Source organism: Eschrichtius robustus, chromosome 4 (assembly GCF_028021215.1).
Source record: "Eschrichtius robustus isolate mEscRob2 chromosome 4, mEscRob2.pri, whole genome shotgun sequence".
Lineage (NCBI taxonomy): Eukaryota > Metazoa > Chordata > Mammalia > Artiodactyla > Eschrichtiidae > Eschrichtius > Eschrichtius robustus.
Window position 1 is genome coordinate 100,946,834 of NC_090827.1, and position 15,699 is coordinate 100,962,532.

General features: G+C 43.9%; 1 protein-coding gene and 1 non-coding gene across 2 annotated transcripts in view; one reads left to right on the plus strand and one right to left on the minus strand.

The window, feature by feature from the left end:
- CCDC149 (coiled-coil domain containing 149) overlaps positions 1-15,699 on the plus strand; it is a 96,549-nt gene that overhangs the window by 15,117 nt on the left and 65,733 nt on the right.
- Positions 7,498-7,570, minus strand: TRNAQ-CUG (transfer RNA glutamine (anticodon CUG)). Its single transcript has one exon. It is a non-coding gene; the product is annotated as a tRNA-Gln (tRNA).

The window sequence follows — 15,699 nt, forward strand, 5'->3', positions numbered from 1 at the left end:
ATACGTGATATGAGGGCTCACCATTTGTCAGGGATCCAGGCACCTTTTGTCTCTCTACTCTATCACTCCATTCCAAGAGTGAGTACTGCCTATGTTTTCTTCTAGAAATGTTGTAGTTTCAGGTCTCATACTTAAGTCTTTAATCCATTTTGAATTTATTTTGCATATGGTGAGAGGAAGTAGTCCAGTTTGATTCTTTTGCATGTAGTTGTCCAGTTTCCCCAACACCATTTATTGAGCAGGCTGTCTTTTCTCCATTGTAAATTCTTGCCTCCTTTACTATAGATTAACTGCCCATATAAGTGTGGGTTCATTTCTGGGCTGTCTATTCTGTTCCATTGACCTATGTGTCTGTTTTTGTGCCAGTACTGTATAGTTTTGATGATGTAGCTTTGTAGTATAGTTTGAAATCACCTTTGTTCTTTCTCAAGATTGTTTTGGCTATTCAGGGTCTTTTGTGTTTCCATACAAATTTTAGAATTGTCCTAGTTCTGTGAAAAATGCCATTAGTATTTTGGTAGGGCTTGCATTGAATCTGTAGATTGCTTTGGGTAGTATAGTCATTTTACGTGTTAATTCTTCCAATCCATGAACACGGTCTATCTTTCCATCCATTTGTGTTGTCTCCAATTTCTTTCATCAGTGTCTTACAGGTTTCCAAGTACAGGTTTTTTACCTCCTTATTTAGATTTATTCCCAGCTATTTTATTAGTTTTGATGAGATTGTAAATAGGATTGTTTTATTAATTTCCTTCTGAAATTTCTTCAATATCAGTTGTTTGGCATATCAGTATATTATTTAGGATTAATTTTAATGTAATAGAAATAACAGTGGTTTAAATAAGATAGAATTATCTGTATTTCTCACTCACATTGTTGAAGGTCAGAGGGAACAAAAAGTGCCCACTGAATTGAGAAGTCATCTGGAGACCAAAAAAAAAGAAAAAAAAATGAGGCAAACAGCTCCATACAGTCAATGGATCAGTTTATTATAGGGTAATTTACTCACAGGGTGGGATGGGGTAGGGGACAATGATCTGGAAGCATTCACAGCTGCACCTACACTGCCTAGGGGCCATGGGGACAATTTTATAGTTAAAGGGGTATTGGGGTAGGTGCTGGGAAACAGGACGTGCATTTCTAAGTCAAGATTCATGAATGAGTAACTAGTCTCGTGGGCACAAGGAATACGTCAATGAAGGTTTTCATCATTGTTTGGGGACTAACAGAGCATAGAGGCCACCTGGTCCTAATGATTATTAAACAATATCTATTAACTATCAATACAAAGCCCTTGATGACAGAGAAGTGACTTACTGCACAGTACAGTCCTGGGTAGGGTCAGCAAAAGGACAGGAGAAACTTTAAGGGCCCAAGATTGCCTCAGTTATGCTAACAGCCATACACACACATGTACAATAAATTTGGATGTAGACAGTTTGGGCTGATACGGTGGCTCACTGTTTTTCAGGGATCCAGGCACCTTCCATTTCTCTGCTCTACTGCTCCATTCCAAGAGTAGGGTTTTCTATTTTGTGGACCATATATCTCAGGATGAGGAAGACATGCAAGAGTGTACCTCTCCCCTTAAGGCAGCAGTCCCCAACCTTTTTGGCACCAGGGACTGGTTTCGTGGAAGACAGTTTTTCCATGGACGGGGTTGGGGGAGGTTGGGTAGCAGCAGATGAAGCTTCGCTTGCTCGCCCACCACTCACCTCCTGCTCTGCAGTCCGGTTCCTAACAGGTGCGGACTGGTACAGAGGTTGGGGACCCCTCCCTTAAGGAAACTTCCCAGAAGTCCCAAAGGACACTTCTGCTTCCATCTTACTGACCAGCACTTTATATGTATATAGGGGATCATAATAGTACCTACCTTGTAGGGTCTCATGGTGAGGACAAATGAGCTAATGTGTGTAAAGTGCCTGGTACACCGTCACTGGTAGAGGAGGGTCTGCCCTCTGTGTTTGACTGACGCTTCCATGGTCATATCTGGGTCTCAAGCCCAGGGTCTTACTCAGCATATCCACTGCCCTCCATATACTTCTAGGTCTCTCTGCCTCTGAAATGTCATCGCCTTTTGGAGCGGTCAGCCCGATCATATACTTAGCAATTAGCAATTTGTTGCTGCTGTCAGTGGTGATCCTGATGATCACTGAATTTTCTTTAGTGAAAGAGAAATGCCCAAACTTTGACATTACCTGCATCAGTGATGTCTGTTTGTCCTTCTCCAAGGAATATTTTGAGTGTCAGGTCTTAATTCTGTACTAGGAGAAGAGTAATCACTTTATTGTCATTTAAATGCTATCCTGAGGAACGGTGATGACAGAGATAGTAGTGTTGGTGGACCAACTGACTGTCAAGGAGGGCAAGTACAATTATACCCAACACTGCCTTGTGGTCCACTGGTGATTTGTAGCTAGTGAGGATTTTGCCATCTTCCCTGAAAGCCATAATTAACTTAGGTCGCCCGGGGAGCCTTTCACTAACATGATCAACTCATTTGCATAGTCATCAGCCAGAGAAACAGACCTGGACAGAGTCCCCGCCCTAAGAAGCATCTACAATTTAGTCTGGTCTCTGAAATCTCTGGTGATTCGAATCACCAGGATTGCACACCCACCCGTGTTCCAGAATGAATCTCCACCTCACTTTTTGCTGTGGGGCTGAATTCTGAGCTGACAGTTCTTGTGGAGGAAAATTTCTCACTAATCAGTACTGCCTGGAGTTGGTGGAAAGGAAGTAAGAACAACAAAGATGAAGTTACTTTGAAGGAGCAAATTAACGACTTTCAGAAAAATATGAGCAAGGTGTAGAGAGGGGAAAAAACAGCTCCGAGACACACGCTTCAGCTGGGGACACCTTCATCCTGTAGGCGGAAATTTGGGCCCAAGTGGCCCTTTAGCAATGACTCCATGGTTCTCATCCAGAAAGAACTGCTGGGGGAGCTTAATGATCACGACTGGTTGAAATCTTGGCAGATGGTGGTAAGAGCTCTATTTACTTGGATAATTAAAATGGTGATGGATTTGCATGGCTGATTTCAAGATCTCTAGTTTGCAGATGACTGCCTTCTGGGGCAGACGGGGATGGAACACCTCCTTGCTTTAGAGCATCTGCACCTGACTCAAGTATCAGAGAGAAGGGAGCCAGGGAATAGTCCCATAAAACGCACCATCTTGAGTTGACTCTTCATCTTGAGTACTCTGGCCCTCTTATGGAACTATTCATCCCAGCAGGGAGATAATATTTTTCAGAAAGGCAAGGTCTGCTGACAAACTTAGGAATGGAGATTGTTTTCTTTGAATAGGGCAGACACAGTTCTCTTGATTCTTTTGATACTGTGATAATTAATAAGATTGTTGCCTTTCGACTTTATTGAGTGCTTTCTTTTTTTTTTTTTTTTTAACATGCATTGCCTTATAAAATCCTTAGACTTGGGCTTCCCTGGTGGCGCAGTGGTTGAGAATCTACCTGCTACTGCAGGGGACACGGGTTCGAGCCCTGGTCTGGGAAGATCCCACATGCCGCGGAGCGGCTAGGCCCGTGAGCCACAACTACTGAGCCTGCGCGTCTGGAGCCTGTGCTCCACAACAAGAGAGGCCGCGATAGTGAGAGGCCCGCGCACCACCATGAAGAGTGGCCCCCGCTTGCCGCAACTAGAGAAAGCCCTCTCACAGAAACGAAGACCCAACACAGCCAAATAAATAAATTAATTAATTTTAAAAAAATGCTTAAACTCTTCTGTGAGAGAGGCAGTGCACTGCAACAGAAAGGACATGGGGCAGACCTGTGTTCACATCCCACCTTTGTCACTTAACAGGCTGCACGCCTTTTTTTTTAACCTCTTAGAGCCTCAGATTCTGTATGTGTAAAAGGGGGTAATGACATCCACCTTTTGGAGTTGTGATAAGGATTAATGCTTTATATATGTGAAATGATGAATCATCTTTGGGCACTGAGTAGCTTCCACAAATGATGGTGGTTATTCATATCATCATTTATAAAAGAGGAAACTGAAGCTCAGAGTGGGTGCGGGGCTTCCCATGGCCCAGTGGTAGGTGATGGCAGTGAAACCCACATTTCAGTCTAAATCCCACGTGCCGCGTTGCTTCTGTTAATGGCTCCTTTGTCTCTGTATCTCCCGAATTCCCTCTTGTTAAAGGATGGTCCAGGAATCAATTCTAGTTCTGCAAATGCCACCACTTAGTCCTCTCAGCACCTCATCCATAAAGTGAAGACATGGCCACAGGTCCCTCTGCTCCTGGTGTCTGGGGGCAGAGCTGAGAGGTTAAGAGCTCATAGATATACAAGGGGGTGCCGTATTGGGGAATGTTAGCGTTTTATATGATTTCTTTTTTTACAGCTTTGAAAGGCAGTTTGACCGGAATGTTGTCCATGCTTTGCTGGCTTTTTGCTGCCACCCAGCCCACAGGGGGAGCCCTCTGCAACTGAATCGAATTATTATCATATAATGACGTAACCAGCGAATCTATCATTACATTCCATATGTGACTGTTATATGTTATAATGGGTCACTGCATATGTGAGGGTTGGTGACGTGGGCTGTCACCTTCATCCAGCATATCCCAGGCTCTTGGCAACCTGGATTGGAAAAGGGAGAGCCTCAGATGCACAGGTAATTTTTGTGCTCCATCCTGAACACCCAGTCTCTGAAACAACCAGAGTTTCATGCTCCACCCTCAGCATCTCAGCCCAAGGCAAGGTCGGATCCGCCTAGCACAGGGGAGAGAGCAAATTCACTCCAGGCAAGCGATGATTTTTAAAAACATATGCTCTCTTCAGCAAATGGGAAGGGGTTTCCTAGCCCACGTATGGCCAACTATAAGGAAACCCAATCTTCTTCCCTTGCTTTTTTCTCATCTTTATCGGCCTGAAAAGAATAAGAATACACTCTTTGGAGAGTGAGAAGATGGACAGAGGGAGGAAAGGAGAAATAACAGGAGTGAAAGGATGGAAATAGATATTCAGGCAAACCTTTGTTATTCAAAACTGCAGTTAACCAAGACTGTCAGTGAATTTCACATACCCCCCAGCTACAATGGTTCACATTATAAACTCTTCCAATTACCTGAAATCTCACTTAACTTAAATTTCAGCACATCCCCTGGGGCATTCAAATAATCAAAGTTTGGCTGTCGAAAGTAATACCAGAGAGGGGAAACTGCCATGGTGACTCCGAGAAAGGTAGATCATAAAAAAAAAAAAAAAAAAAAAAAAAAGTCATCTTAGAGAAGGGCATTAGAATCATTAGGTTACAAACTTGAAATTGCTGAAATGTTATCTAAAAATCACAGAAGCGAATGCAGATTTAGAAGAAGGCTGTGGAATGATCAGGGAGCTGTACAATTGGAGACAGGAGATAGGCATGGACGGGAAAGACTCACACGAAGGCACCAGCGGGTTAGCGGTGCGTGGCTGGGATCGCGGCAGCTGGCGGACTTCAGCCAAGAGGACATCAGCATATGGTCGGCCCCAAATGGCATGTACCCTGTAGATGCCCAAACTTGGTCTGGTGGAGTAATAAGTGTACACACGTGTATCTGCAGGTCACAGTCCTGTATTCTATCTAGAGCAGTGATTCTGCAAGACTTCAAAGAATAAAGGTGGTGAATGGAGTATATGCCCAGATGATGTAGGGAAGTGCTCATTTGAAGTGATAAGAATGAGGTTACATACAAACACCATTTTGATAATTCTATAGGAGCTATCCTGTGCCCTCTCCATACACATCGAGTTTATATAAAACTGGACCTTTTTCCCCCAAACGTGGTGCTAAAATGGGATTTAGAGATTTAAGCTTAATAAAAATTGATGGCTATCTTGCTAAAAATATATATTATAAATATCTATAAATAAATTTATAGATAATATGTATATAAATATTTTTCAGCTTCATGGGAACTGAAATTCATTTATTTCTCAAACACTTTGTGGGTATTCACTCTGGGTCAGGAGCTGTGCTTGGCTCTGGAGCTGCAAAGGTGAATGAGTTGGACTCTGGCTGCAAAGAGACCTCGGTCTGTGGGGAGGCAGGTGGGCGGGCAGGTGACAGTGATGCAACGTGTGATACTCTAATCAAGGTGTACCCAGAATGCCGTGTGGCCACCAGGAGCCAGCTCTTACTCTGCCTGGGGATGGCAGAGGGCTTCCCAGTCAGGGACTTGTGATCTGGGTCCAGGAGCTGACAAGAAAAGAGAGAGGTTAGGGAGAGCGAGTTTGGGGTAGCAGTAAGTGGGCCTTGATAGAAACATAGTGGGCGGGAAAAGTCAGGGAATTGGATTTCAGCCAGACATTGAAGGGCTCTTGGTTGCCACTCTCCTTAATGGAGATATTTTTAAAGAAGAGTGGCAGGTCCCAGTTATGGTTTTCAAAGGGACTGGTACCTAGACTAGACAGGTAGGCAGACAAATGATGGTCCCAGCTAGCGATCACTGAGCAGCACAGAGTAGGGGTGCCAGGACTGGAGGGAGTAGCTTTTTGAGGTTGGAGAAGGTCTGTTGGTTGTTGAATACTGTTTACCTGGCGCTACTTAGTGGATGGGGGTATCCCTGAATGGGGGAGAGAGGGTAGGGTAGGAAGAGAAAAGTAACAGTAGAAAGCAGAGGGGGACCAGGGGAGGAAATACCTCTCAGACTAAGAGTGAGTGTGCTGTTGAGAAGTTTCTAAATTATTCCTGAACATGAACCCTTCAGCCACATGTGTTTATCATCACGCTGAGAAGCCTTTCTGGATTAGCAAGCCATGTTCTTGCAGCAGTTAATGAGAGCTAGCCTGATCCCATCAGTAAAAGCCGCCAAGGACCATGAGTCATTGTTTGACAGAGAGGGTCACTTGGCGGAGAGGTCCCCTCCCTGACGCCCAGGCTACCTTCATCTCTCTCAGCCATTATCTGGTTGTAAAGCCATCCAAATAGTAATGTAGTATGTCAGATAGTCATTTAATTATTATGATCTTCGTTGTAGCAATTATGACTTGCTTTATTGCAGATAACAGTAAATGGGTAGATAAAAGCCACTCAGTGGTGAAAACGGTGGGTTTGGGTTCTTGAGAAGCACAAGACTACCTTCAAGTGTTTGCGTGTGGGCATGAATTAACATCGACAAATGAGCTATAAGCTCTGCTTTAAAAATATAATTGAAATGCAATTCAAAAGAAATCTGTTTTTGAGAGGATAATAAAAACATTTCATGATATCTAGTATACATGCCAAAAACTGGGCATATTTTACCAAGTTTATTCCATTCATGTTTCGCTGATTACCCATTGTACTTGGTGGTGTGTTGTTTTTTTTTTTTTCCCTTTCTCCCATTGGTAGGTTTATATACCCCACTGGAGCCATATAAACTTCACCACTGTATATGTGTTTCTGTATATGATGAGTAGAGGCTCAGAGGTTAGTTGAAATAAAAGTTGCTATTAAATGCTCACCATTTTTTTTTTTTTTTTTTGGTCGCTACGAGGCTTGTAGGATCTTAGTTCCCTGACCAGGAATTGAACCCGGGCCCTCAGCAGTCAGAGTGCCAAGTCCTAACCACTGGGCCACCAGGGACTTCCCTAAATGCCCACCATTTCTTTTCCAACCTTTCTTCATGAAGCACTGGAAGGGGAACCTTAGCAAGGTTGAGAAATAAGCTCAGTAGGATGGATCTACCTAGGTGTATGGTCAGGCCACTCAAGATGGCTGTTCTCTTGCTCTCTGTGCATCCCCTGCCCAACCAGTGCCTGCTTCACCTACACCCTCCTCACAGGACTGACCTTCCTACATACTTGCCCCAGGTCCCAGCCAGTGATTGTTCTTATCGAAGGAGTGGTGAGGGATGTGCCCCTCTGCTGGTTTCCCTGGTAAGCGATGAGCCAACCTGACATCACTTCCCCCTGTAACTGGCAATCTCCCCCTTCCCCCTCGGAACGAAGCCTGCCGCCAAGTCCTGCCTGCCAGCTGCTGCACACGGGGTGTCGCTCCAGGACCTTGCTTCAGATGTGTAGGCGCCTGCATCCATTAAACCACTGAGGTCTCTGTTGCTGACTCCGGGTTCTTTCTTTGGTCTTATGGGCCTGCGGGGAGCAGCCCAACACTAGGTTACTGTGGTGAGCATTGGCTGTTTTCTCACTTCCCAGCATTCATTTGTCTTTCTCAACAGCACCCCAGTTTGGATGGTTTTAGCACTGGATATAATCTGGAGGGACAGGTTGGAGGGATACAGTCTGGGTGTCCTGTCCCCCAGGCAAAGGATGGCACGTGATCAACATTAGGCCAGTTGGAGAAACGCTTGAGGAGAGAGACAAGGAATCTGAAACATAGCGGAGTTCATCTCTACCCCATTCAGTAGCCTCTAACCCAAGCTTTCTTGCACTGAGACCTGGTGGTTCCTGGTCCTGCCTCCAGAGTCACCTCAGTGCCTAACTGTTTCTAGGTCTACTTCTCTGTCTTCCTGCCAATTCTGTGAGTTCCAGTATCCTTCCAACATGTTCCTATGAGAAAGTGTGAGTTACTGTTGCCTACAACCGAAGAATCCTAACAGATATTTGCAGAGGACAGTCTGCTCTGCTACTTATTACCTTCATGATGAAGGATAAATTGACCTCTTTGAGAGCTTCAGTGTCCTCAGCTCAAAATGGGGCTAATCAAACAACCTATTTCACAGGGTTAAATAGGATGTTTCAAATAGAGCATTTGGCACAATTTGGAAAATAGTAATGTTCACTAAGTAGTGGCTGCTCCACTTACTCTTATAATCAAATAAAGGTCTTCTTCTCATTATTATTACTCCTAACAGTGTCTAGCACATAGAAGACATTCAAAAAAATACTAATTTGTTTTCTGCCTCCCCTCTCCTGAAAACAAACCCTCCTTTTCCAGGGTAGAGAAGGGAGCAAGTATCCCTGGTCTGTACACTACACATGAACTTGACAAGCTGAATTATACCTTAACTGTAGAGCAAAAATGGAGGCCTAAGGAGAACCCAGTGTGTATCCCTTGGTCCCACCCGAGTGACCAAAAAGTGCTGCATTTGCCTGTTCAGCTCAGCCCTTTGGAGTGTGGTTGGGCACCCACTCGCCCACTGATGTGATTCTGATACCAGCTGCTGAGGCTGAGGCTGAGGCCAAACCCATGAGTGCATCTGGTTGCCTGGGTAGCAGCCTGCCTATCAGTATTGCATTAGACAAGGCGATAGCAGACCCCACATTAAGAAACAGCAAAGCCAGTGTGTTCTTTGTAGGCCTGAGAGTTTGGAGCAAAGCGCAGGATCCAGAGTTGTGTCTACACAGGGGACCCTGAACCTCAAATCCTTTCCCTTCCCCTGTGAGCTTGGCAACCAATTCTACCCAAGCTGTATAGTCCAAGATAATTTACACCACATGGTGTCAGGACGAAACTGTCTTCCTAAAAGGATTCTTAACGTCACTCCCCTATTCAGAAACCCTCGGGGCTCCTGCTTGCTGACAGAATAAAATCTGTACTCCTCAGCAACACTTCCAGGCCCTTTCTGACCCGGCCAACATCTATCTCTCCTTCTAGCTTTATCTCACACAGCTTTTATTCCCACCCCTCCACCGAAGCCAGCCCAGCAAGTTGCTTGTTGCTTGCTGTTCTGACAATATGTCTTCCTACTTCTCACCTTTGTGCTTTGCTGTGGCTCTTTCCCTGCCAGGAGTATTGTTTTCTCATCACCACTACCTGTCACAACTCCGTCTATCCCCAAACAAAACACATCCTTCTACCTATTCTTCGGAATCCATTTCAAATGTTCACATCTTGCTCCAACTCTTTGAGTACCTTCTTTGCCAAGCTATGATCAGTTGCCTCGTGATAAAAATAGTAGTAATAACAATGAATGCGGATACAGCACTTACTATTTTTAATGTTTTACATATGCAAATTCTTTTAATTCTCACATCTGCCCTGTGAAGATACTATAATTATACCCATTTAATAAATGGGGAAACTGAGGCATGGAGAGGCTAAGTAATTGATAGCTAGTGAGTGGCAAAGCCAAGATTTGAACTCAGGAGTTCCAGCTCTTTCTGCCATGCTCCCAACCATTACTCTAAACTGCTTTTCTCCATGTTCTGGGAGCTTTGTTTTCACCTCTTTATAGAATTTAACATACTATAGTTAGTAAGTATTCATGAATGATGATTTGGCTACTTACTATCATCTATTATTATCTATTTTATTGTAATAATTATTATGACTATAAAAAAGCACCAGGTACCATTGTAAGTTTATAGACATTTATGTCTCCCCAGCCAGGAATGTGTACCTCAACTTGGTAATGTGAAAATTGTGCTGAACTTGGAATGAGAAGAATCCTCAGTTTAGGTTTTAACTCTAGGGCCTACTGGCCAGCCTTGGATAAGTCAGTTCACTATTCTGAGTCCCAGTTTCCTCATCTGTAGAATGAGGGGCCTGACTTAGATCATTCCTGAGGTCTTCACTAGCTGTGTGTTTGAAAATCTGTAGAATGGGTACCATACCACGTGTGTCACAGGTATGTTGAAGGTGTAGTAAGATTGAATTTTCTCATTCACCAGCTATGCACTATGCGCTGTTCTCAGCACTGGGGATCTGGGATGAAACAGCACAATTCTTGCCGCCATGGAGCGGGAGATGTTGAAAGTAAATCAATAATTAGTTATGTAACTCAAGGTCAAGTAATAAGTGCTATGAAGGAAGGTAACACAGTATAAGGGGATTGAGAGTCTGCGTGGCGGCAGAGCTTCCTGAGAAGGAGACATTACAACAGAGATTTGAATGAATCCAGGGAGGAAGCCACACAATCTAAGCAGAGGGCAGTGCAAAGGTCCTGAGGTTGGAATTGGCTTGATGTGGTCAAAGCTAGCAAGGAGGCTAGTGAGGGTGGAGAGCAGTGAGTAAGGGAGAGTGGAAGGACTTTGGATTTTGCTTTGAAGGTGATGGGAGGCCATGGGGGATTTTGAGCTACCACATGTTGCCATCATTTGAAAAGCATCTTTCTCGTCACTACTTGGAAAATAGACTGTAGGTGGGTAGAAGCAGGAGGTAGAAATAGGAGGCTAAGGCCACAGTCCAATCAAGAGATAATGGTGGCTTGAAGGAGGGTGACAGTGGTAGAAGTGGGTGAGAAGTATTTGAATTCAATATGTCTTATGAAGGTAGTGCCCATAGGATTTGCTGATGAATTAAATGAGGGCTGGCAAAGAAAGAGAAGTGGCAAGGATGATTCCAAGGTTTTCAAGGAAAACCAAATATGGTTTGTACCATTTATTTACCAAGAGGGAAGTTTCGGGGCGGGGCAGGTCCGAGGGAATATCAAGGGTTCAGTCTAAGATGCCTCTGAGATGTTCAGATAGAGTTACACATTGGATAGCAGAGCAAGAATTACAGATGAGAGGTCTGAGCTGTGATATCAGTTTGGGTGAAATCAGCACAGAGATGAGAGTGAAAGTCATTGGACCGTATGAGATCACCTTGTTGCAGGGCTGGGCGGGGGTAGAATTAAAGTTAGCCAAGCGGGCTAGGGCCTGAGTCACAACTTAAGACAATTATGAGTTCAAGTGCTCTTTGTAAAATAGAGTGTCTCATGCCCGTGATTCAGCTGATGAAGACCCCAGTGTGGTGAACTGCCCATCAGCCGACATTCGGCTAGCCAGAGCACTTGGGACATGGAGTTGGCTGACCGCTGAGCAGGGCTGTAGGTAGCCTGTATCTCCTCAGCCACTCCCCATGGAATAGGATTGAAAAGGCCCCAGGAGGGCTGCCTGTCTTCCAAACAGGGTCTCAAAATACTATGAATTAAAATGCATTGCTTTCAGTTACACAATGATCTCCTAGAGTGTCTTGTTAAAAATATAGTTTGACCCAAGAGAGGTAATTTGTGGAATTGCTAATAATTTAATTGGTACCAATATAGAATACTAAAAACAGCCTGGAATTTGTAGTTAAGAGCCCTAGTTTGAGCTGACAGTTGTTAGCTTTGTGACTCTGGGAAAGACAATCTCAGCTATCTTGTCTGTAAAATGGGAAAAGCAGTTTTTGTCACACTTGTCATATAGTGTTGGCTATCGAACGAGAGAGTCTTCGGGAAAGTGTTTTGTAAGTTTTAACTGCTGTAAAAATAATGCCTTTAATTTTGAGAACATTTCCAAAGCCAAATTTTAGCATAGTACGTTGAATTTCAAGCTCACGGTAATCTCAGTGAGGTGGGCAGAGCAGGTATTAATTAATCAGAATTGTGCTTCAATCCCAAAGAACTGGTTAATTATTTCTATTACATAATGGCTTTTATTCGGGTGCCTTTTATACCTGCTCATCTCTCAAAACTCATTTCAAGGACCATCTCCTCTGTGTAGCTTTTCTTTCCTGCCCAATACCTAACCCCCAGCCCCACTCTTGCCTCTCTTGGTGCCTTTTACTAACTATTTGTTGAATGAATGAATAAATGTGCAAAGTGGCTTATTATAGAAGAGTCATTTCCAAACTTTTAAAATGGCAGTCCACCATAAATGTGTGAAAACATGCATATATGTATGTTTATTCGTATACACATATGCAAAAAGAAAAGTTTCATGAAGCAATGCTTACCTATACTGCATGGGATTCACGCTATTTTGTGTTCTTTTTTTTTTTTTTTAAAGAAAATGAGGGTTGCAATTGAATTGATTTCACTACCCAGACTAATGTATCGTGACCCACAATTTGGAAGACACTATTATGGAAGATGCTGGCAGCTGGGAACCTTATTCTTTGCAATTGGGCAAGTCACTTGGGTTATCTGGGAGCTTTTTTTTCCACTCGAGCATTCATGCTAATTCTCAAGAATAAAGACATTGTGAGGTGATGGGAATAGGCACGTAAGCACTGTGGCAGCTTGAACATTTACTGCATGTAACACACTTTCAGTTTTTCCTGGCCTACATGAGGAAGTCAAAATCTAATAAATTCTTAGGTTTTGGACAATTGCTCTTTGAGAAAGATTTGATTTTATTCACCAATATGTCTTTGATACTATACAGAGATTTGCAAGGGTGACTTTCAAATAATAGGCAGGTTCCATATCTGAAATCCTTGGGCCCCAGATATGTTTTAGAGACAGGAGTTTTGGCGTCTGAAAGGAAATGTAATAAGTGTACTGTATATTGTGTATCAACCCCAGTAGAGTTCTGGGCAGCAGCTGGAAATCAAACACATTGATTTGTCTTCAGCAAATGTATGAATATTCACAATCAGTGGCATAAAGACAATAAAAGCCCTCACATAGGCTGAGGTCACTAACGGGATGAGAACACATTTTCAGTTTTCAAAACGTTGGGGGTTTCAGAAAAACCCATAAGGAATTGTGGAAATTATATTTTGTTATCCAAGTATCATGTTTTTCCTTTTCAAAATCCCCAGGACCATTTATCCCTTTAGGAGACCAAATGCTTGGCTCAGTGCCTAACACATAGAAGGCACCCAGAAAATATTTGTTGAATGAATGATTGAGAGCAGCTACAGCTTATGGAAAATTGTTAGGACCAAGCCGCTTTTGAGAAAACAGCCTCTAGTTTGATCCCATGTCATTTAAGTGGATGGAAACCTTGTTGCCTCTACTTGGCTCCCTCAGGAGGAGCAGAGGGGAGAGATGCTCGTGGATTCTTTGTTTATTTTTTCCTTCTTCCTTCAGGCCTTGCATCTAGTTTTAGAAGGGGGTGGGTCAAGAGATTCTAGGTATAAAAAGTAGCCAAATTTAAAATTCCCTTTTCTTAGCTTCCCTATGCTGAAAATACCAACTAGATGTAGTAACCAATTCCATGAATATTCTGATTGTTTTTTCACTGAGTGCTTGGTTTGTCAGGAATTGGGGTTCCACAGGCTGGGCTGTACAAAAACCTGGGTTCAAATTCTAGCTCTGCCAAACCCTTGGCAGATTACATAAACTCTTTCAGTCTCACTTTCTCATTTAGAAAAGGTACATGCTAATAACACAGTAACCCCATTATGGTTTTGTGAGGATTAAAGGAGATTATACATGGAAAGCATTTGCCATACAACTTTCATTTTTGTTATTAATGGTAATAATAATAGTGATAATGTTAATCCTCTTCATCATTGTGGTAACTCAGTAGAAGCACAGAGCAGGAGCAGATATGATCTCTATCAGCCTCCCTACCCTTACACTTTGCTATGGACTGTATTAGTCAGCTTGGGCTAAGTTATGCTCTGATAACAAACACCCCCGAAATCTTTGTACCTTAACAGTACAAAAGTTTATTTCTGGATCACGCAAATTTCTCTGTGGACCCAGATGACTCTTCAGGGCAGTTGTCTGCTGTGCTGGTTCCATGATCCAGGTTCGGCTGGTGGTTCATCCCTTGGCTCTTGGGAGCTTCTACCCTGGAAGTGACTCACGTTCCTTGCAGTCCCTCTCTATTGGATACAGCAAGATACATGGCTCTGCCTTACTCCAAAGCAATGGGGAAGAATAGTCCTTCCGAGCGCCTGCAAGGAAAGGAGAACTAGAAATACTGGAGAGAGGCACTGATGTTGACCACTCAGACGTGTAGCCTTTTCTCGCTCTGTTGTAAATTGTTATTGCAAACACAGCTTCGGCCCCAGCACCCTTTCCAACCAGGTGGATGTCCTGAAGCCGCAGCTTGTCTGGAGATTCTGGAACTGCCACGGCTGCAGGTGATCTTTGGAAATCATTGAGCTGGCTCTGCCCTAGACCAGGCAGAGGAAGCCACTTCTAGGTGCTTGAAGTGAGTCATACCTCCTGGCCTGGAGCCCCTCTCCGCAGTCTTCTCCCCAGCACCCCAGTGATATTGGATGGGATGTTAAAATCATGGGTTTCTCAAGTTGGAGGGCACTCTGGGAACCCCACTCATTGTCCAAGTGTGGAAACTGAGGCCCAGGCAGTGTGACTTTGTTTTGTTCCTTGCGTTCTGTGGCTTTCCCAGGGTCCCAACGGTTCATGATTGGCCCATTGCTAGACTTACATCTGGACAGAGGCCTCCCGACTCTGCCTGGTGATTTTCTGCTGTCCACCCCCTCCATCGTCTACACTTATTCATCCTCCTTTAGAAGCGGAAACGTCCCAAGCACAGTGACTTGGCTTGTCTCGCTTTCTGTTCTACTTCTGGTCCCTTCTAAGGCTGAGGCTGGGTCCATGCATTTGCTGGTTGTCCAGAGCTGCCAACGGAGAAGGATCTTCAACACCTTTTTCTCTCTTTCCAGTTTTTTGCTTGTTTGTTTCCAGTTGGAGGGATAGAAAATGGGACAATTTAGCAGTTGCCACCACAGGGACTAAACTGTCACCATTTTAGAATAATAACGAGAAATTCCATCCCATTCTCTGGTACCACTCCCAGTGCGCCCCCCCCCCCCCCCACATACACATCCCAGAGTTTCTATTCATATTTTAATGAGACTCTGCATGTTTAGGCTCTTTGGCCAGATGGTAAAATGTAGTCTGTGCTTGTACTTGTTCAGAACCCCTCTGTGCTATAAAAGGTGGCTCCGACAACCCTGGAATGGCTCTGAGACGGAGCCTTGCCCTGAGCTTCTGAGCTGCCGCTGGCCTATCAGTCCCTCCAGACTATTTTAATTGTTTCTAACTTTTGAGACACCATGAAGCTGGAGGCCTCCAGTGCTTGGGTTTTCAAAGTATAGATGGAGTAAGAATCACCTGTGCCATGTGCTAACTGCAGATTTCTGAG